The 23,982-nt window shown below is 42.3% G+C and overlaps 1 long non-coding RNA gene across 6 annotated transcripts in view; it reads right to left on the bottom strand.

Annotated features, from left to right (window-relative positions):
* LOC117308454 (uncharacterized) overlaps positions 1-23,982 on the bottom strand; it is a 102,581-nt gene that overhangs the window by 57,025 nt on the left and 21,574 nt on the right. The gene's annotated exons all lie outside the window — the stretch shown is intronic.

Here is a 23,982-nt window from a genome sequence, read left to right as displayed (position 1 = left end):
CGAATGCATCTCGTAAGAATTGCCACGTGCTGTGAGAGAGACACGGCCTGAGGAGGGGAAAGCAGCATATTACACACCCTGCCGATAAGCAGAGTTAGAGAAGAACTTCATTAGCCTTAAAAACTAGTTATTAATTTGGTTGAGGCCATTTCTGTAGTCTCCACTCTCCCTCTCCCCCGATGCCCTCTCTTCTCTGTGTCCAAAACGGAACTTGAGATTGACATACAGGTCAGAAAGCCCAGCCACCGCTGCTCCACATCACCAGGCGCCAAGGGCAACGGTGGAATATCATAGTTCACTAAGAAGAGTCTTCTGTGCTCTCCCAGCAGGACGATTCCATCTCCGAAGCCTAGGTAGGCCCCCTTAAAGCTAAACTCTGTGTTAGAGATGCGGTCTGTATAACAAAGCCAGTGTTACTTTCATGAGTGGCCGGCTGCAGAGAGATGTGCTTAAGTGGTTGTGATAAAATTTCTGCCAGAAGCAGAAAGTCTCTGCTTCTGTGTAAGGCTCCACTCATGTGAAAATTCCTGCCCATGCCAGAGAAGATGCATGAATCTAGGGCACTGTCAGTGGCAAGTGGAGAGAAACCTCTGTTTTGCCACCAAGTCGTCATTATCCTTGAACTTCTTAAATTTTTTCTGACCTCCAATATCATCATGATCTAAATAATGGTTGACTCATCCAACACTTAACAACAACTACTACAAACGCTTAAGCCTGGGGCGGGCTCAATCGGGAAGGAGGATTTCTTCTGATTTTTCAAGATCATCACCATTTAAATGAAAGTTAACCTAGCAAAACCCTAGTCAAGGACTGTGTGAAAAGCTAGTTGGGGGGGGGGGCTAGGGTGGGGAACCTAAGTGCGTTTTGTGAACAAAAAGGAGGTGTAAAGCACTCCAGGATCCACCCATGAGGGCCCAACCAGACAGAGGTCGGGATACATGCAGACAATCCTGGAAAACTCCTCCAAGGAGAACACTCGAGAGGTAGCTGAGAGACAGTGGTTTGGAGAAATCAAACATCTCAGGGCCTCCCGGATTTACCAAGCTCTAATACACACCCACCATTCTCTGCCTTTTTGTCCTAAGGAGAGACACTTAAGAGATCATGGCACCCCACACGTGTGTGCATAGTGTTTAAAAGGTAAAAATAGCGCTGGGAAGGCTAGAAGTAAAGCCACCTCTTTCCTACTGAGGAAAGCATTTTAGAACTCTAGAGAATTCTAGAGAATGCAAGGATGTTATTATGGAAATAACCTTGATTCTGCTCTGATTTATTATCATTGCAAGCACTGCAAATCATTGGCATGTGTTGATACTTATTAATAACGAGTACCTGTGGCTCCCCTCACTTCTGTTTATGATGGCTCTCATCGTGGAGCATCCCCCTCTACCTGTGCTTCTTAATACTGCAGCTGACACCCTGTCCTACGTGTTGATTACCTGATTGTCAAGGGTATCCTGTGATGACTAAAATATGCTGTTTTCTTGATTTAAAACCAGAGAAGGAAATCAGATAATATAAAGAGCAGAGGGAAAAACTTCCATAAAGAAAAATGGCAGCTCAAGAAACATAACTGAACATTTTATCCTCCCCAGGTAGGGGCAAGATCTCCAAGCATGGAGGCACCAAGTGGCAGCATCTGAGCCCAGGTGTATCACCTGCATGAGTACCTGTGGTATGGGGAGAAGTGGATGTAACATCTGGATGAGTGTTAATAGATTCTGGCAATAATTTATACTAAAATTAAAGAAGAAAAACATAGGACTGGGATTAGGGTAAGACAGGAGAGGTGACTAGGGATAAACTCAGGAAGGCACTCTCATCTGAGCTGACCCTACACTTGCTCAATCCTGAGAGTGATGCCTCCTTAAATTTTGCATCCTAGGTGCCTTTCTTCACTCTTGTCCTGGTACATCATTTCATTTCTATCAACTCTTCATCCTCAGGCTTGGGATAATTCCCTTATGCTTAACAAACTAGGGTTGGGCAGAGATGATGGTGAGAAGAGGTTTGTGATTGAAGATATTAAGGACAGAAAATAAATAGGATTTGGTGACTGTCTGTGAAGTTGGATGCCAGGTAGGGTGCGGGAGCGGCCAGATCTCCTTGGGGATGGAGGAAATTGCACAGTGTGACAACTTGAGCTGCCTGTTCCTGGTGGTGGTGTAGGGACATACAGACATGCCTGATGGAGACTGCTTTTTTTCTGCAGGCAGGCCTCTGGGGTTTCCACTCTTCCTGTGGGGATGCCCCTGTGGGCTGTGACCACAGAGCCTATTCCGACTCAAGAGACGCTGATATAACTTTGGTGAAGGGTATGAACTTAAAAATTATCTGATGAAAAAGGAAATAAACCAATGATCCTTATCACTCACTGTTTTCTCTAGTTCCCATTGCTTATAAAAATATTTTTTCATTTGACTAGACAGCAAATGGACAGCCTCAAGTACATGGCAGCTAAAAGATTATTTTTTTTTTCCTGGCAAGTGATGGTTTCTGAAGTCTCCCAGATGAGGCTGGAGATAAAATCTGTCTTCAGGAGGTGGCCTTCTACCAACAATTCTCTGTGTTCTTTAAGTTAGCATTAGTGCAAAGGGAACAGAGCAAAAGGTTAGGTTTATTTTATTATTATTTTTTGCGGTACGCGGGCCTCTCACTGTTGCGGCCTCTCCTGTTGCGGAGCACAGGCTCCGGATGCGCAGGCTCAGCGGCCATGGCTCACGGGCCCAGCCGCTCCGCGGCACGTGGGATCCTCCCGGACCGCGGCACGAACCCATGTCCCCTGCATCGGCAGGTGGACTCTCAACCACTGCGCCACTAGGGAAGCCCTAGGTTTATTTTAAAAAGCAACAGGGAGGCCATGAAAGATGACATTAAATTGAAAATAAAAGCAAACAATGACTGAAAAATGCCAGTTTGTGGAGGAGGCTTCCGACTCCTGGCTTCCTGAATGGGGTAGGCTTGCAGAGCCACCGTTTTCATCTTCTGCTACGAAGCATTTAGGAAAGCCTGTGGTCTGGTGTGTGCTCCAATCTGCCCAGCAGGCAGCCCCGGAACAGGCCTCCTTTGCCTCCCCTTCTGCCCAGGAGGCCTTGCTCTTCATTAAGCAGAGCCTTGAAACAGTTTTGCAAAACTTTGTAAAGTAAGAAAGCAAAATGCTTGCTCCCTCCATGTCACCAGATCCCCAGTATGTGGAGCTGCTTCCAGAAAAGGCTGGATGCTAACGATGAGTATCTTTCCTTGGATATTTTTAGCTTCTTATGTGAAATGAGCCCACGCCTCACATCCCTTCCCTGCCTGTGACAAACAGGCCATTTGAGAACCTCCTGGAAGTTTTCTGATGAAAGCTGCTGTGAACCCATCTCTGTTAGCTGCCTGATCTCTCTGCCATCAACCTTTGTGATATCACCTGCTACAGGACAGCTTTTATTTTAAAGACTTGTATACAATTTGGACCTATACAACATGCCTTGTACGTTGAGATGCTGTTTAGTCTGGACCACTTCTTAAATAATAGGTCTAATTCTAGGGCTTTCCTGTTTCCTCAAAACTCCACAGTAGGCAAAGAAATAGGACCCTAGGCAAGGTGGTAAAGACCCTGGAGGCCGCCTGGTTCATTTCCTGGGAAAGGCAAAGCATTCTCCTCTTCAACCCAGGACTCATCCTTATTTCTCAGAGGTCTACACCAGAGTCCATTAGTGTTTAATCTGGGATATAAAATCAGGATTTAAAACTTAAACTGAGACACAGCATGGGCACAGGATGTCCTAAATGTGTTAGGGTCAGAAAAGATTACGTGAGAGAACTTTAACAGGTGGTCTTTTCGTAGTCTTGAAGGTTAATCTGGGAGAAGCCACATTCAACTTATATTATTAAATTATAGCTGGTAAAGTCAGAGACAAAAGAAAGCAATACCATCTTTAATTTTAAATACAAATAATACAAAGGGCCAGTAAAGCTGTCACTGTTTGCAGATGACATGATACTATACATAGAGAATCCTAAAGATGCTACCAGAAAACTACTAGAGCTAATCAATGAATTTGGTAAAGTAGCAGGATACAAAGTTAATGCATAGAAATCTCTGGCATTCCTATACACTAATGATGAAAAATCTGAAAGTGAAATCAAGAAAACACTCCCATTTACCACTGCAACAAAAAGAATAAAATATCTAGGAATAAACCTACCTAAGGAGACAAAAGACCTGTATGCAGAAAATTATAAGACTGACTGATGAAAGAAATTAAAGATGATACAAATAGATGGAGAGATATACCATGTTCTTGGATTGGAAGAATCAACATTGTCAAAATGACTCTACTACCCAAAGCAATCTACAGATTCAATGTAATCCCTATCAAACTACCACTGGCATTTCTCACAGAACTAGAACAAAAAATTTCACAATTTGTATGGAAACACAAAAGACCCCGAAGAGCCAAAGCAATCTTGAGAACGAAAAACGGAGCTGGAGGAATCAGGCTTCCTGACTTCAGACTATGCTACAAAGCTACAGTAATCAAGACAGTATGGTACTGGCACAAAAACAGAAAGATAGATCAATGGAACAGGATAGAAAGCCCAGAGATAAACCCACGCACATATGGTCACCTTACCTTTGATAAAGGAGGCAGGAATGTACAGTGGAGAAAGGACAGCCTCTTCAATAAGTGGTCTGGGAAAACTGGACAGATACATGTAAAAGTATGAGATTAGAACACTCCCTAACACCATACACAAAAATAAGCTCAAAATGGATTAAAGACCTAAATGTAAGGCCAGAAACTATCAAACTCTTAGAGGAAAACATAGGCAGGACACTCTATGACATAAATCACAGCAAGATCCTTTTTGACCCACCTCCTAGAGAAATGGAAATAAAAACAAAAAAAAAAAAACAAATGGGACCTAATGAAACTTCAAAGCTTTTGCACAGCAAAGGAAACCATAAACAAGACCAAAAGACAACCCTCAGAATGGGAGAAAATGTTTGCAAATCAAGCAACTGACAAAGGATTAATCTCCAAAATTTATAAGCAGCTCATGCAGCTCAACAACAAAAAAACAAACAACCCAATCCAAAAATGGGCAGAAGACCTAAATAGACATTTCTCCAAAGAAGATATACACACTGCCAACAAACACATGAAAGAATGCTCAACATCACTAATCATTAGAGAAATGCAAATCAAAACTACAATGAGATATCATCTCACACCAGTCAGAATGGCCATCATCAAAAAATCTAGAAACAATAAATGCTGGAGAGGGTGTGGAGAAAAGGGAACCCTCTTACACTGTTGGTGGGAATGTAAATTGATACAGCCACTGTGGAGAACAGTATGGAGGTTCCTTAAAAAACTACAAATAGAACAACCATATGACCCAGCAATCCCACTACTGGGCATGTACCCTGAGAAAACCACAATTCAAAAAGAGTCATGTACCAAAATGTTCATTGCAGCTCTATTTACAATAGCCCGCAGATGGAAACAACCTAAGTATCCATCATCGGATGAATGGATAAAGAAGATGTGGCACATATATACAATGGAATATTACTCAGCCATAAAAAGAACGAAACTGAGTTATTTGTAATGAGTTGGATGGACCTAGAGTCTGTCATACAGAGTGAAGTAAGTCAGAAGGAGAGAGACAAATACCGTATGCTAACATATATATGGAATTTAAAGAAAAAAAAACTGTCATGAAGAACCTGGGGTAAGACAGGAATAAAGACTGTGTCCTACTAGATCTACTAGAGGATGGACTTGAGGATATGGGGAGGGGGAAGGGTAAGGTGTGACAAAGCGAGAGAGAGGCATGGACATATATACACTACCAAACGTAAGGTAGATAGCTAGTGGGAAGCAGCCGCATAGCACAGGGAGATCAGCTCGGTGCTTTGTGACCGCCTGGAGGGGTGGGATAGGGAGGGAGACACAAGAGGGAAGAGATATGGGAACATATGTATAACTGATTCACTTTGTTATAAAGCAGAAACTAACACACCATTGTAAAGCAATTATACTCCAATAAAGATGTTAAAAAATATATCATTCAGGTATCTCACCTCCCTTTGTATTTAATTAAAAAAAAATAAGGGCCATTTGAATATAATAAGAAAAAAATGATGACTCAGTATTCTACTAGCCTGGTAAGTTATGTGCATATATATAAACAAAATATTTTAAAAATGTATACATAAAATATAGTTATATATAATATATATAAATATTCAACATAGCTGTAATCATAGGGTAACTGCTTTATATTCTTTTTTTCTTCACTTAACACTATGTCATAAACATATCCTCATGTTATTACCAATCATCATAATTATCACTTAAAATGGCTTTACCATAGTCCACTTAAATGAGTGAACTGCAATTTACATAGCCATTACCTTACCGTGGGACATTTATGTTGCTTACAACCTGTCTCTGTGAAAATCCATTTTACAGTGAACATTTTCTTGCATCTGGAAAGAAACATTTAATTCTGCTACCATTTTCTTTCCAAATACCTTATGGAGTCTGTCTGGTCTATGCTGTCTATACTTGTGTATTTTGTATGTGAAATTCTAGTATCTGGCTTTCTTTTTAGCTGCTGTGCCGTGTGCCAAACACATGGAACCCCATCTCTCTCCCTGAAGTCTCTGCTTCACCTCTGCCCAGCTCCTCCAAGACCACAACGTGATGTTGCCCCAGAGTACTTATGATTCAAGGATTCACACGAGGAACAAAGGTTGTCCTCGGGACACCCTGGACCTCCCGGAATTGTGTGCGCAATTGGGTGTATGCACTTTCCAGTGAGGGATATAGACCCTGTATCAGATTTCAAGTGGTCCATGTGACCAAAAAAAGAAGAAGAATCATTGACAGGGGCCCTTTTAGCATGCTTTATATCTCCTTCCCTCCTCAGGGCTTTCGCTGCTTATTTGACAGCCTAAAACTCCCCTCTTCCTCAGGTTGCTACCTACTTTCCACCTCCTGTCTTCCCTTCACTGTTGGCCTTCTTGTACGAGTAGTTATGCCCACTGTGTTCACCTCCTGTCTGTTACACCCCAACTCCTAGGTCTCCCGTCTCATTCTGCTGAAGTTGCTCTTCTGCAGATGATTTATGCCTACTCATCACATGGCCCAGTCACTGGTTTTCATTCTTCACCTTGTGTCTTCTCTTTAGCATATGGGATATTGCCCTCGACCTTGTAACATTTCCTCCTGATCATGAGTTACTGCCTCCTCCAGGACCTTTTCCTCTGGCATCTCCTCTTACTGTTTGCCCCTCTTTCCTCTGCTGCCAGTGGAGGTCTTCTACAATTTTCCGTCACCAGGTCCCCTTTCTGTATTCTTCTCTTTGGCCATCTCATCCAGACCCATGTATGTGCAGCTTCTACCTCTCTCCTGAAACTGAGATCCGTATGTATAAACGCCATCTCCACCGGGATACCTGAAAGTACCTCCACTACGTCCAGGAGGAAGCTCATCCTGTTGTCTGGCAGCTCCTCTTGATTTCCGTATTTCCGTGAACAGGGCTGCCATGCTTTGTGTTTAGGCACAAGAGATCTGGGTTATCCTGGGCTCATTATTCTCCCGTGCTTTCCGTCTCCTCATGTATCGTAAGTCAAGGCTAATTGACTCTTTCCACAGTGCCCCTTCCTACTGCTGCCCCTACTGTTACCTCTTATTACCTGTCACCAGGATGGTTGCAGTGGGCTTTAATCTCTTCTTTCAGAGTCCCTTCACCACCACCGATGCCTTTCACCAAATACTCCCAGATTTACTTCCCTAAAGCATGTGCCTGATTGTTCCAGTCTTGCCCAAGACTCTCCTGAATGTTCCCTTATCCACCAAATTACCTCAAAATTCAAAGCCCTTCAAGTTCTCAATCCCAATCATTTCCTCAACAATCCCCTAAACATATCCTGTATAGTCACATTAACCCAAGTAAGGAAACGTATTTATCATTAGAATATATGGATACATAAATATTTAAGTTCATAGGGGTGTTTTTTAAAGCAAAAATCTAGTATCACATTTATCTGTCCAATTTCTTCTTTTCCCTAAACCTTATCTCTTCTTGAAGATTTAGGCTTCGGTCCATCATCATTCAACGGAAGTATTTTGAGCACCTTATATGCATCGGCCTGGGATCCGAAGGGAAAGATGCTTTACTCTTGATATTCTTAAGAATATCAAGGAGCCCTGGGCATCTGTGGAAGGTGCAAAAGCTTTTTCCTCACCTATTTGTAGTGTGTACTAGTCAGTCTTGAAAGGAAGCAAATGGTCCACTCAGAAGGGCTGACTGCGGAGAATTTAATAAGAGGACAATTCAAAAAAGGTTAAAGGAGGCTGCCTAGAAAGGGTCGAGAGGGGCAGTTAGCAGAACCGAGTGACAGTAGTGTCTGCAGGGCAGGACACCTGATGGGAAGTGTGTCCTTTTGTAGAGGAATGTGGTCCCTGCCGAACAGCAGCCTGGCAAGCAGAGAGCTGGGAGGAAGCGCCCCAACTTCATTCTCCTCCAATCGTTTGACCTCTGGCTGCTGACCCCAAAGAGGAAGGCCTCCTGGGGCACAGGGGAAGGGCTGAGAAGAGTGAGGAAACGCGCAGAACTCTACTCCACTGCTGGCTCCTGAAGGTCTGTCTCCAGGGAGACGGAGGCTCATCCTGGCTGAAGCTCCTGGGCCTGCTCGGGAATCTCAGGTCATCCTGTGCCAGCAGGAGATTTCGACTCCGGAGGGCTCAGGGGTTGGGTGACTGCAACGCATCCTCGTTCCTCCCTCCCTCTGCTCTGCCCGTCTGCACACCAGGAAGCCCTCCTCTCATTTCTCATCCCTCTGCCACTTTCCCTTCATTTTGCCAGATGGGTTCAATAAAATAATTGGGCAGATAATAAATACTTAGAGGCCAAGTTAAATAAGACATGTTAATTGTTATTAATAGCTTGCATTACAGCTTATCATTTACAGTAGACGGTACTGCTTGAGTAATAAGGAATTAATAATGAGGAAGTTGACTTTTAGAGGGAAATGACAATGAAGTGGCTGGTATGTTTTCTTTAATAGAAAGCTCAAAACAGAACACCTAGCAACCGTCTCCTGCGACCCAGGCCCGAAGCCCTCCAGGAGGAAGGGCTTTGTTGCAGGCGCTGCTGATGATCTGGCTCCTCCTCCTCGGCATTTATCTGTACGTGCTCCCCCTCTTCTCATGCCTTGCTCCAGACTCACTCCAGACCTCCTACAGGTCCATCATTGGACCCTGGAGGGCTGAGAAGCTGGGGCTGGGAAGGTGGTGGAGAGAACAAAGCCAGGAGGGCAATCCTCCTGTTTCAGGCAGGCCAGATGACCTCTCCTCCCCTCCATGAGTCAGGGTGTGGAGCTGGGAACCCTGTGGGGTCAAACTTCCAGTTTTTACCTGGACTGATTCTTTGCAGCCCAACTCCAAGGGCAGAGTAAGCCCTTGTTGTCTCTCTGTCCAAACCTAGGAGGATTTTGAACATGAAGGTTGAATAACGAATTGTTCAAAAGCATGGGATCCCTAGACTATAAAACAGACCCAAATCAATAGAGCTTTCCTTTGAAAGCCTGTAACAGTTGCCTAAGATTGTAGGACACTATCTCCTCTGTGACACTGCTGACTCCTCTACCTCCATTTGCCCAGGACAGCTGGAGTTAGGTGTGTGTGTGCCCACAATGCACATGTCTGCTACCTTCTAAACGTGCCAGTGTATATATGGGAGGGCTGGGTGGGTGTGTCTTTAAAGAACCTTAGACTTTAAAGAGATGACTGAAATCTATAATTAACTCCTGTAAGTATTCAGGGGCAAATGAACAATGCCCTGAGTTTAGGCAGGACATAGGTAGACCCCTCTGAGGTTACAGTAGAGGACCTGCCTCTATCTCAGGAGATGCCTTATCCCATTCCCCTCTAGTCCTTTGGGTACCACTATCCCTAGTCCCAGTAATACAATGGTCCTGTCTATTCTCTTGGGCTCAAACCGAGACAAAGTTAAACCCATTTTCCTTGCCTTCCTCACATGACTGAGCCAGTCCAGGAAGCTGATAAGCAGGGCTGAGTTTCACAAGTACGCTTCCGTAAGATGAGGAACAAATGCTGCACAAATTGCATTCCTCTTGTTTACATCCATGTTGCTTTCCCATAGGTTTTAGCAGATCTCTCTCTTGCCATCTGGGTATTCTCTTTCTGGAGGTCATGTCTGTCAAAACCTAGGAGGATTCTGAACATGAAGCCACTGAAAGCAAACTGTTCCAGGGCAGATGGACTCACAAGCTTGACCTACCCAGGCACTTTAAAAAGATCCAGTCCATCCACCCAAATACGTATTAGGAGTGCGTAAATCCCACGGGCTCAGTCAGATTCCATGTAGGAGATGATACTCAATCCACCATCTCATTCTATTTCTCAATCTTGAGAGACTGGTTATCCAATCTTTTGGAATTCACCTTTTCATTGCCTGATGAACCACTTGGATGGCTTACTCCCCCCCCCCACCCCCCCCACCCCCGGCTTTCCACTCAAACACTCAATAACTTTATTTGCCTACGGTTGGTTTCTTGGGTATGTGAAGGACGGGGCTGGCAGCAACCTGGGCTTCATGCGCCCTCTGGTGGGCTTCAGAGGCAAGGAGCAGAATTGTGACCAACCCGAAAGGACTTGCCAGTCTGGAGGCCACAGTCAATACAGCCTAGGGGAGGGTTGCAGTGTTCCTCACGACTGCGGGATGACCACATGTTCTGCCGAGACTTCATCTGCTTCAAACAGTCCTTGTCCACTTCCCACTTGGGGAGGATAAAGAGGAGGATACCACGGGGGAAGCTGATGGCCCAGGCGAGTCCCACAGCTTTCATGGGGTTCTTGCTGCTCTTTCTGGGAATGTATTCCAGCTCAGGGGATGGGGCTTGGGCTCCTCCTTGCACTCTGTGGAGCTGTGGCTTCGCAGTGCCCGGGTCCTGTTCTGGGAAGCCTTGTTAGCTGTGGCTCCTGACAGAATCCCTTCGAAAGCCACTTCCACATCACTGAGGGCTCATCACCCTGGTGCCAGGAGAGTGACCTTCACTGTTATCTCCTCGGACACAGGACGTGAAGGACTGCAGGAGGGCTCACGTGAGACACGTGAAGGAAATCTGAGAAAAGGTTTTCAAACCTGGAGGACATGGGCATTTCTTGCCCCCCTGGCCCTTCAGTGCCACAGCAGCTACCACCGCCGCCATGTTCAGATCCCACCCCCATTCCTGGATGGCTCACTCCTGGCACTGACCACTGGGCATGACATGGATACTTGTGTTCTGGCCAGGTTAGGTTAAATAAGACCAAGAGCCTTCAAAGCCCTAAGCAAGTATAATTTTAAGTTAAGTATAGTTTTACTTAACCCCTGCCCAATAAGGATTGCAAGACCATATCTCACATCAATTGAATGCAAATCAAACACTTTAATTAAGCTAAATCCTCACTAGATTGGAGGGATACATCTCCCATGAACTTTTAGTTAACAGCTAAATACCCTAGTAAACTGGCTTCAATCTACTTCTCCCGCGAGAAAAAAAAGGTCCCGGCAGGATTGAAGCTGCTTCTTTGAATTTGCAATTCAAAATGATTACTCACCACAGGACTTGGCAAAAAGAGGACTTTACCCCTGTCTTTAGATTTACAGTCTAATGCCTACTCAGCCATTTTACCTATGTTCATAAACCGATGACTATTCTCTACCAATCACAAAGACATTGGTACCCTGTATTTACTATTTGGCGCCTGGGCAGGAATAGTGGGTACTGGTCTAAGCTTGTTGATTCGTGCTGAATTAGGTCAGCCTGGCACACTTATCGGAGACGACCAACTTTATAATGTTCTAGTAACAGCTCATGCCTTCGTAATAATTTTCTTTATGGTTATACCTATCATAATTGGGGGATTTGGAAACTGACTAGTTCCCTTGATAATTGGAGCCCCTGACATAGCATTCCGTCGTCTAAACAACATAAGCTTCTGACTACTTCCCCCTTCCTTTCTACTACTGATAGCATCTTCGATAATTGAAGCCGGCGCAGGTACAGGCTGAACTGTATATCCTCCTCTAGCCGGAAATCTAGCACACGCAGGAGCCTCAGTAGACCTTACTATTTTCTCTCTGCATTTAGCCGGTGTATCTTCAATCCTTGGGGTTATTAACTTCATTACAACTATTATTAATATAAAACCACCCGCTATAACCCAATACCAAACACCTCTCTTCGTCTGATCAGTCTTGGTCACAGCAGTCTTACTCTTACTATCACTACCCGTCTTAGCAGCCGGAATTACCATATTATTAACTGATCGAAACCTAAACACAACCTTTTTCGACCCGGCAGGAGGAGGGGACCCAATCCTATATCAACACTTATTCTGATTTTTTGGCCATCCCGAAGTATATATTTTAATTCTACCCGGCTTTGGAATAATTTCACATATCGTTACTTATTATTCGGGGAAAAAAGAACCTTTTGGGTATATGGGAATAGTATGAGCTATAGTTTCTATTGGTTTCCTGGGTTTTATTGTATGAGCTCATCATATATTTACAGTTGGAATAGACGTAGATACACGAGCATATTTTACATCAGCTACTATAATTATCGCAATTCCTACAGGAGTAAAAGTTTTCAGCTGACTGGCAACACTTCACGGAGGAAGTATTAAATGATCTCCCGCCCTAATATGAGCTCTAGGCTTTATTTTCTTATTCACAGTAGGAGGTTTAACCGGTATTATCCTGGCTAACTCATCCCTAGATATCATTCTCCACGACACCTATTATGTAGTTGCCCATTTTCACTACGTGCTTTCAATAGGAGCTGTCTTTGCCATCATAGGAGGTTTCGTCCACTGATTTCCACTATTTTCAGGCTATACACTTAACCCAACATGAACAAAAATCCAATTCATAATCATATTCGTAGGTGTAAATATGACATTCTTCCCACAACACTTCCTAGGCCTATCTGGAATACCTCGCCGATATTCCGACTATCCAGATGCCTACACAACATGAAATACCATCTCGTCAATAGGCTCCTTTATCTCACTGACAGCAGTCATACTGATAATCTTCATTATCTGAGAAGCATTCGCATCTAAACGGGAAGTATTAGCAGTAGACCTCACCTCCACAAACCTTGAATGACTAAACGGATGTCCTCCACCATATCACACATTTGAGGAACCAGTATATGTTAACCTAAAATATTCAAGAAAGGAAGGAATCGAACCCCCTCTAATCGGTTTCAAGCCAACATCATAAACATTATGTCTTTCTTTATGAGCGAGATATTAGTAAAGTCTTACATAACTTTGTCAAAGTTAAATCACAAGTGAAAATCCTGTATATCTCCATGGCATATCCCTTCCAACTAGGCTTACAAGACACAGCATCACCTGTTATAGAAGAACTTCTACAATTTCATGAGCACGCATTAATGATCGTCTTCCTAATTAGCTCCTTAGTTCTTTATATTATTACACTAATACTTACAACCAAATTAACACACACTAGTACAATAGACGCTCAAGAAGTAGAAACTATTTGAACTGTCCTCCCAGCCGTTATCTTAATTATAATCGCCCTACCTTCTCTACATAATAGACGAAATTAACAATCCCTCCCTTACCGTAAAAACAATAGGACATCAATGATACTGAAGCTATGAGCATACCGACTACGAAGACCTAAATTTTGACTCATATATAATTCCAACCTCGGATCTAAAACCAGGAGAACTACGATTGCTAGAAGTAGATAATCGAATGGTCCTACCCATACAAATAACAATCCGAATACTAGTTTCCTCAGAAGATGTATTACACTCATGAGCTGTTCCTTCCCTGGGTCTAAAAACAGATGCAATTCCTGGACGCCTAAACCAAACAACCCTAATATCAACACGACCTGGCCTATTCTATGGACAATGTTCAGAAATCTGTGGCTCAAATCACAGCTTTATACCAATCGTTCTCGACTTAGTACCCTTAGAGAATTTTGAAAAATGATCTGCATCCATATTATAATTTCATTAAGAAGCTAAACTAGCGTTAACCTTTTAAGTTAAAGATTGAGAGTTATAAACTCCCCTTAGTGATATGCCACAACTAGATACATCAACATGGCTCCTTACCATTCTCTCTATGATCTTTACTTTCTTCGCATTACTTCAACTAAAAATCTCAAAGCATTTTTATTCTCTTTCCCCCAAACCAATGTGCACTAAATTACAAAAACAACAAACCCCTTGAAACCACACATGAACGAAAATCTATTTGCCCCTTTCATAATCCCGATTATACTAGGTATTCCTATTACTACTCTAATTATTATATTTCCCACCATACTATTCCCAACACCAAATCGATTAATCAATAACCGTATAATCGCTATCCAACAATGACTAACCAAACTCACATCAAAGCAACTGATAGTTACACATAGCCTCAAAGGACAAACCTGATCTCTAATACTTATCTCACTTTTCCTCTTCATCGCTTCCACAAATCTTCTTGGAATATTATCCCACTCATTTACACCTACTACTCAACTCTCTAAATTTAGGCATAGCTATTCCATTATGAGCTGGCACTGTCTTTATCGGCTTCCGTAATAAGACAAAAATATCCCTAGCCCACCTTTTACCACTAGGCACACCTACTTTCCTGATTCCTATACTAGTAATAATCGAAACTATTAGCCTATTTATTCAACCTTTAGCTCTAGCAGTACGACTAACAGCGAACATCACAGCAGGTCCCCTATTACTACACCTAATCGGAAGTGCAACTCTTGCATTAATAAATATTAGTCTATTCACAGCCCTCATCACATTTATCATCCTCACTCTATTAGTCATCCTCGAATTCGCCGTAGCCCTAATCCAAGCCTACGTATTCACCTTACTAGTAAGCTTATACTTGCAGGACAATACATAATGACCCACCAAACCCACTCATATCATATAGTAAACCCCAGTCCTTGACCACTTACAGGAGCTCTCTCAGCATTTCTTATAACATCAGGCCTAATCATATGATTCCACTTCAACTCAATAATTTTACTGACTTTAAGCTTTTTAACAAATACCCTAACAATATACCAATGATGTCGAGATATTGTCCGAGAAAGTACCTTCCAAGGCCACCACACACCAACCGTTCAAAAGGGGCTTCGATATGGTATAATCTTATTTATCTTATCAGAAGTCCTATTCTTTACAGGCTTCTTCTGAGCCTTTTACCACTCAAGCCTCGCCCCTACTCCTGAATTAGGAGGCTCCTGACCACCAACGGGTATCCACCCCCTAAATCCACTAGAAGTCCCACTCCTCAATACCTCCGTACTATTAGCTTCCGGTGTATCTATCACTTGAGCCCATCATAGTCTCATAGAAGGTGACCGCAAACACATACTCCAAGCTCTTCTCATCACAATCATACTTGGCCTCTATTTCACCCTACTCCAAGCATCAGAATACTATGAAGCCCCATTTACAATCTCAGACGGAGTCTATGGCTCTACCTTCTTCGTAGCCACAGGCTTCCACGGACTACACGTCATTATCGGATCCACTTTCCTTATCGTCTGCTTCATACGCCAAATAATGTTCCACTTTACATCAAACCACCACTTTGGCTTCGAAGCCGCCGCTTGATACTGACATTTCGTAGACATCGTGTGATTATTCCTCTATGTATCAATCTATTGATGAGGTTCATAGTCCTTTCAGTATTAACAAGTACAACTGACTTCCAATCAGTTAGTTTCGGTACACCCCAAAAAAGAACAATAAACCTTCTATTAACGTTACTGACGAATACAACCCTAGCCTTACTACTCATACTTATCGCTTTTTGACTACCCCAACTAAACGTCTATGCAGAAAAGACTAGCCCTTACGAATGTGGCTTTGACCCAATAGGATCTGCTCGCCTACCCTTTTCCATAAAATTTTTTCTAGTAGCAATTATTTTCCTCCTCTTTGACCTAGAAATTGCTCTCCTACTCCCCTTACCTTGAGTAATCCAAACAAATAATCTAACAACAATACTCCTTATGGCCCTATTCCTAATCTCCCTACTAGCAGCTAGCCTAGCCTATGAATGAACCCAAAAAGGCCTAGAATGAGATAAATATGATACTTAGTTTAAAATAAAACAAGTGGTTTCGACCCACTAGACTGTGATCTAAACTCACAAGTACCAAATGTCTCTAGTCCACATTAACATTTTAATTGCCTTTACAGTATCCCTCACAGGCTTATTAATATACCGATCCCACCTAATATCTGCATTACTATGCTTAGAAGGCATAGTACTATCATTATTCATCTTAGCAGCCCTTACAATCCTAAACACACACTTCACCCTGGCCAACATGATACCAATCATCCTCTTAGTATTTGCAGCCTGCGAAGCAGCTATTGGACTAGCCTTACTAGTCATGGTTTCCAACACGTATGGCACCGACTACGTACAAAACCTTAACCTCCTTCAATGCTAAAATTTATCGTTCCTACTATTATACTTATACCTTTAACTTGACTATCAAAAAGTAACTTTATCTGAATTAATACTACAACCCACAGTTTACTAATCAGCTTTACAAGCTTACTTCTACTTAACCAATTTAACGATAACAGCCTTAACTACTCTCTAACATTTTTTTCTGACTCCCTTTCCGCACCACTCTTAATATTAACAATATGACTTCTCCCCTTGATACTAATAGCAAGCCAATCTCACCTCCTAAAAGAACCACTTGCCCGAAAAAAACTCTACATTACAATACTAATTATACTACAAATCCTCTTAATTATAACCTTCACTGCCATAGAACTAATTATGTTTTATATTACATTCGAAGCCACATTAATTCCTACTCTCATTATTATTACCCGTTGAGGCAACCAAACAGAACGACTTAACGCAGGACTCTATTTCTTATTTTATACACTCATAGGATCTCTCCCCTTACTAGTAGCACTAACGTATTTACAAAATACAGTAGGCTCCCTAAATTTCCTATTATTACAATACTGAGCTCAACCATTATCAACCTCCTGATCTAACACTTTCATATGATTAGCTTGCATAATAGCCTTTCTAGTAAAAATACCCCTTTACGGATTACGTCTTTGATTACCCAAAGCACATGTAGAAGCCCCCATTGCAGGCTCAATAGTCCTTGCAGCTGTACTACTAAAGCTTGGAGGCTATGGAATACTACGAATCACATCAATTCTTAACCCCCTAACAGAACACATAGCCTACCCTTTCCTTGTATTATCTCTATGAGGAATAATCATAACCAGTTCTATTTGCTTACACCAAACAGATCTAAAATCACTAATCGCATACTCCTCAGTCAGCCACATAGCACTCGTCATCGCAGCTATCCTTATCCAAACCCCTTGAAGTTACATAGGAGCTACTGCCTTAATAATTGCCCATGGCCTTACATCCTCCATATTATTCTGTTTAGCAAATTCAAACTACGAACGTATTCATAGCCGAACCATAATCCTAGCACGAGGCCTACAAATTTTTTCCCCACTAATAGCTACCTGATGACTGTTAGCATGCCTAACAAACCTCGCCCTACCCCCTACCATTAACCTGATCAGAGAACTGCTCGTAATTATGTCAACTTTCTCATGATCAAACCTCACTATCATCCTCATGGGAACAAATATTGTAATCACAGCCCTCTACTCCCTATACATACTAATCATAACACAACGTGGCAAACACACACACCATATTAACAACCTTACCCCTACTTTTACACGAGAGCATACCTTAATGGCCCTACACATTATCCCCCTCCTACTCCTGTCGCTAAACCCTAAAATCATTCTAGGACCTCTCTATTGTAAGTATAGTTTAAAAAAACCGTTAGTTTGTGAAACTAAAAACAGAAGATAAAAGCTTCTTACTTACCGAAAAAGTATTGCAAGAACTGCTAATTCATGCGCTCCACACTTAACAATGTGGCTTTTTCAAGCTTTTAAAGGATAGTAGTTATCCATTGGTCTTAGGAACCAAAAACTTGGTGCAACTCCAAATAAAAGTAATAAACTTATTCACTTCCTCCACCTTACTCACACTACTCATACTGATCGCCCCTGTCATAGCATCTAGTACAAACCTCTACAAAAACAACAAGTACCAACATTATGTAAAAAATATAACCCTCTTTGGTTTCATCACCAGCCTGATCCCAATAATAATATTTATCCACACAAATCAAGAAGTACTCATCTCAAACTGACACTGAATTACTATCCATACCCTTAAACTAAAGCTCAGCTTTAAAATAGACTACTTTTCACTTATATTTATGCCCGTAGCGCTATTCATTACATGGTCTATCATAGAATTTTCAATATGATATATGCACTCCGACCCTTACATCAACCAATTCTTCAAATATCTACTTATCTTCCTCATTACCATACTTATCCTCGTCACAGCTAACAATCTCTTCCAATTATTTATCGGATGGGAAGGAGTAGGAATCATATCTTTCCTATTAATTGGCTGATGATTCGGACGAACAGACGCTAATACAGCCGCTCTTCAAGCAATCCTATATAATCGTATCGGAGACATCGGATTCCTTCTGTCCATAGCCTGATTCCTACATAATACAAATGCATGAGACTTACAACAAATCTTCACACTCAACCAAAATCCCCCAATCCTCCCTCTTATAGGACTCACACTAGCCGCAGCTGGAAAATCAGCCCAATTTGGTCTACACCCCTGACTACCCTCAGCAATAGAAGGTCCCACTCCAGTTTCAGCCCTACTCCATTCAAGCACAATAGTCGTAGCGGGAATTTTCCTACTTATCCGCTTCTACCCTCTAACAGAAAATAACAAGTTTATTCAAACAATAATACTTTCTCTAGGTGCCCTCACCACCCTATTCACAGCTATCTGTGCCTTAACCCAAAATGATATCAAAAAAATTATTGCTTTTTCCACCTCCAGTCAACTTGGCCTAATAATAGTGACATTAGGCCTCAACCAACCACACCTAGCATTCCTGCACATTTGTACACATGCTTTCTTCAAAGCCATGTTATTCCTATGTTCCGGCTCCATCATCCACAATCTAAATAATGAACAAGATATTCGAAAGATAGGAGGGCTATACAAAATCCTTCCCTTCACCACAACTGCCCATATCATCGGCTGCTTCGCACTAACAGGAATACCATTTCTCACAGGATTCTACTCTAAAGACCTCATCATTGAAGCCGCCACTTCGTCTTATACCAACGCCTGAGCCCTACTACTAACACTAATCGCCACCTCCCTAACAGCTATTTACAGCACTCGCATTGTTTTCTTTACTCTACTAGGACAACCTCACTTCCCTCCTCTCATAAACATTAATGAAACTAACCCCATACTGATTAACCCCATTAAACGCCTATTAATCGGAAGCATCTTTGCCGGATTCATCCTCTCCAACAGCATACCCCCAATAACTACCCCTATAATAACTATACCTTTATACCTAAAACTAACAGCCCTTATAGTAACAATTCTAGGCTTTATTCTCGCATTCGAAATTAACACCTACTCAAAAAACCTAAAATATCCCTATCCATCAGACTCTACTAAATTCTCTACCCTGTTAGGTTACTTCCCCACAATCATACATCGCTTACCCCCTCACCTAGTCCTGACAATAAGCCAGAAATTCGCAACCTCCTTACTAGACCTAGCCTGAACAGAAACAATTCTACCAAAAACGGTAGCTCTCATTCAACTAAAGGCCTCCACACTAACTTCAAACCAAAAAGGGCTTATCAAATTCTACTTCCTATCTTTCCTCATCACTATAACCCTTAGTATACTACTATTTAATTACCCCAAGTAATCTCCATAATAACCACTACACCAATAAACAAAGACCATCCAGTAACAATAACCAACCAAGTGCCATAACTATACAATGCAGCAATCCCTATAGCTTCCTCACTAAAAAATCCAGAATCCCCTGTATCATAAATGACTCAATCCCCTAACCCATTAAACTCAAATACAACATTCACTTTTCCACCCTCTAAAACATACAACACCACTAAAAACTCTACCACCAAACCCAGAAGAAATCCCCCTAGTACAACTTTATTAGAAACCCAAACCTCAGGATACTGCTCAGTAGCCATAGCCGTTGTATAACCAAACACAACTAACATTCCTCCTAAATAAATTAAAAACACTATCAGACCTAAAAACGAACCCCCAAAACTAAAAACAATTCCACATCCCATAGCACCACCCACAATCAACCCTAAACCACCATAAATTGGTGAAGGTTTTGAAGAAACCCCCACAAGACTAATTACAAAAATAGTGCTCATAATAAAAACAATATATATTGCCATTATTCTCACATGGACTCCAACCACGACCAATGACATGAAAAATCATTGTTGTAATTCAACTACAAGAACCTTAATGACCAACATCCGAAAAACACACCCACTAATAAAAATTCTCAATGACGCATTCATTGACCTACCCACTCCATCTAACATCTCCTCATGATGAAACTTTGGCTCCCTACTAGGCCTCTGCCTAATCATACAAATCGTAACAGGTTTATTCCTAGCAATACACTACACGCCAGACACCTCAACTGCCTTTTCATCAGTCGCACACATCTGTGGAGACGTTAACTACGGTTGACTCATTCGCTATTTACATGCAAATGGAGCCTCTATATTCTTCATCTGCCTTTACGCCCACATCGGACGTGGCCTATACTATGGCTCTCATATATTCCAAGAAACATGAAACATTGGCATACTCCTACTATTAATAGTTATAGCCACTGCATTCGTAGGCTATGTCCTACCCTGAGGACAAATATCATTCTGAGGCGCAACCGTCATCACTAATCTCTTGTCAGCAATCCCTTACATCGGCACTACCTTAGTAGAATGAATCTGAGGCGGGTTTTCCGTAGATAAAGCAACACTAACACGTTTCTTCGCTTTCCACTTTATCCTCCCATTCATCATCACAGCATTAGTAGCTGTTCACCTGCTATTCCTACACGAAACAGGATCCAACAACCCCACAGGAATCCCATCCAACATAGATATAATCCCATTCCACCCCTACTACACAATCAAAGACATCCTAGGCGCTTTACTATTAATCCTAACCCTGCTAGCACTAACCCTATTCACTCCTGACCTACTAGGAGACCCCGATAACTATACTCCAGCAAATCCACTAAGCACTCCTGCACACATCAAACCAGAATGATACTTCCTATTTGCATATGCAATCTTACAATCAATCCCCAATAAACTTGGAGGAGTACTAGCACTACTACTTTCCATCCTCATCCTAATCTTTATTCCAATACTTCAAACATCCAAACAACGAAGCATAATATTCCGACCCTTTAGCCAACTCTTATTTTGAACTCTAATCGCAGACCTCCTAACCTTAACATGAATCGGAGGCCAACCTGTACAACACCCATACATCATCGTAGGCCAATTAGCATCTATCCTATACTTTCTCCTAATCTTAGTGCTAATACCAACAATCAGCCTTATTGAAAATAAACTCTTAAAATGAAGAGTCTTTGTAGTATAACAAAATACCCCGGTCTTGTAAACCGGAAAAGAAGAACCCCATTCCTCCCTAAGACTCAAGGAAGAGACATTAAACCTCACCACCAACACCCAAAGCTGGAATTCTACATAAACTATTCCTTGAAAAAGGCTTATTGTAGAGTTACCATAACATTATAGTACTATGTCAGTATTAAAAGTAATTTGTTTTAAAAACATTTTATTGTACGCATCACATACATATATACACATGCATATTAATATTTAGTCTCTCCTTGTAAATATTCATATGTACATGCTATGTATTATTGTGCATTCATTTATTTTCCATACGGTAAGTTAAAGCTCGTATTAAATTTCATTAATTTTACATATTACATAATATGCATACTCGTACATATTATATGTCCCCTAATAATTTTATTTCCATTATATCCTATGGCCGCTCCATTAGATCACGAGCTTAATCACCATGCCGCGTGAAACCAGCAACCCGCTCGGCAGGGATCCCTCTTCTCGCACCGGGCCCATACCTCGTGGGGGTAGCTAACGGTGATCTTTATAAGACATCTGGTTCTTACTTCAGGACCATCTTAACTTAAAATCGCCCACTCGTTCCTCTTAAATAAGACATCTTGATGGACTAATGACTAATCAGCCCATGCTCACACATAACTGAGATTTCATACATTTGGTATCTTTTATTTTTGGGGGGGGGGCCTGCACCGACTCAGCTATGGCCTTAGAAAGGCCCTGTCACAGTCAGATAAATTGTAGCTGGACCTGTGTGTATTTTTGATTGGACTAGCACAACCAACAGGTGTTATTTAATTAATGGTTACAGGACATAGTACTCTATTGGGCCACATGTTCTGGCCAAGATGTCTGCAGTGGCGCAGTGGGACATCCTAGCACAGTTCACTTCCCTGCCATCCTTCTCACCAGGTGATGGGATCTGGCAACCCGCCCACTGCTCATGTCTCATGCAGTTACTGAAAGAATGGAAAGCACTAGGCTGGTTCCCCAAACCACCTGAGGTTGAATGGCATGAATTTCCTGATATGATGTGGAAAACCATATTCACTGGGGAAAACAGAAGTATGAACTCATTTAAAAAAACAAGTTGCTGTACGATATTTCCGCGGTGAGACTTGAGCAAAGCTGACCCCGCGTCTTTAAAGGCTTTTGTCTCCTCACGCCCCACACCCAGCACCACTCCCCGCCCTCACTCCCTGAATAAGAACAAACATGGAAACAATTCACTGTAAGCTGGGTTTGGCAGCCACCCATGGTGTGGTCCAAGAAAGAAGGCATCTTGTGGGTCTGCACAGGAGGAAGAGAGGAAACTGTATTAGGAACAGTATGATCTGTGCTGTTATAGATGAGAGGCCTAGACTTTGGGTGCTGACCTAGAGGGAAGAGCAGAGAAAGATCTGTGGGAAAAAGAGGGGTCAGCTGATTTTGTTCCATGAAAGGAGAGAAAGAAAGCAATGCTGAATTCAGATGGGCCTGTGAGGGCTGCAACCATGCACCCCCTGCTACCCTCTCTTTTGGTTTATGCATGATTTTAATCAGCCTCTGGCTCTGGGGTGGGACTAACACTATGTTTTCAAGGGTCACCACTGGTTTGAAAAGAACAAAGTCTCACACCTGGCTTCGGTCTTTCTGCCCATGTCTAAGTCCCAGTTCTGGTAAGGTTCCTAAAATCATAGTAATTTAGATGGGCAGCTTCAAGATCACAGTTACCTGAGAAGGTCTTTACCGTCAGCTAGTCAGATTCCTCCCATGCCATGAACAACAGGGATTACCATTTACTGAGCACTAACTGTACGCCAGGCACTTAACATCCATTACCTAATTTAATTCTTAGAACAAGCCTGTGAAGGTGATGCTATTATTATCGTGCCCATTTTATAGATGAGGAAATTGAAGCTAAGATCACCTATCTAGTGGGGGTGAGGCTCAAGTGATGGCAGTCTGACTGCACAGTCCATCCTTTTGACCTCTAGGCTGAAGTCAGCACATTCCCTGCCTTCTGACCAACTCCCAGCACCTGTGTTCTCACACGCCTTACTGATTTCTAGTCTCAATTTCTGCTTCGTTATGATCCTGCTGCTTGAGTCTTGGTGACATTCATCTGTTCATTTATTCAACAAGGATTTGTTGAGCCCTTACCATGCACTGGATGCTACGGATACAGGGATGAGAAACACAGGCATGGTACTCGCAGTCACGGAGCTCACGATCGGGATCCTTTTACCAGGACAGCTACTAGCTGATTTTTGACCCTCACTTCTCAGACTCCATCTGACACTCAGGGCAGC

The sequence above is a fragment of the Tursiops truncatus genome, chromosome 16 (genome assembly GCF_011762595.2).
Source record: "Tursiops truncatus isolate mTurTru1 chromosome 16, mTurTru1.mat.Y, whole genome shotgun sequence".
Taxonomy (NCBI): Eukaryota; Metazoa; Chordata; class Mammalia; order Artiodactyla; family Delphinidae; genus Tursiops; species Tursiops truncatus.
This window is presented reverse-complemented; position numbering and strand designations above follow the sequence as displayed.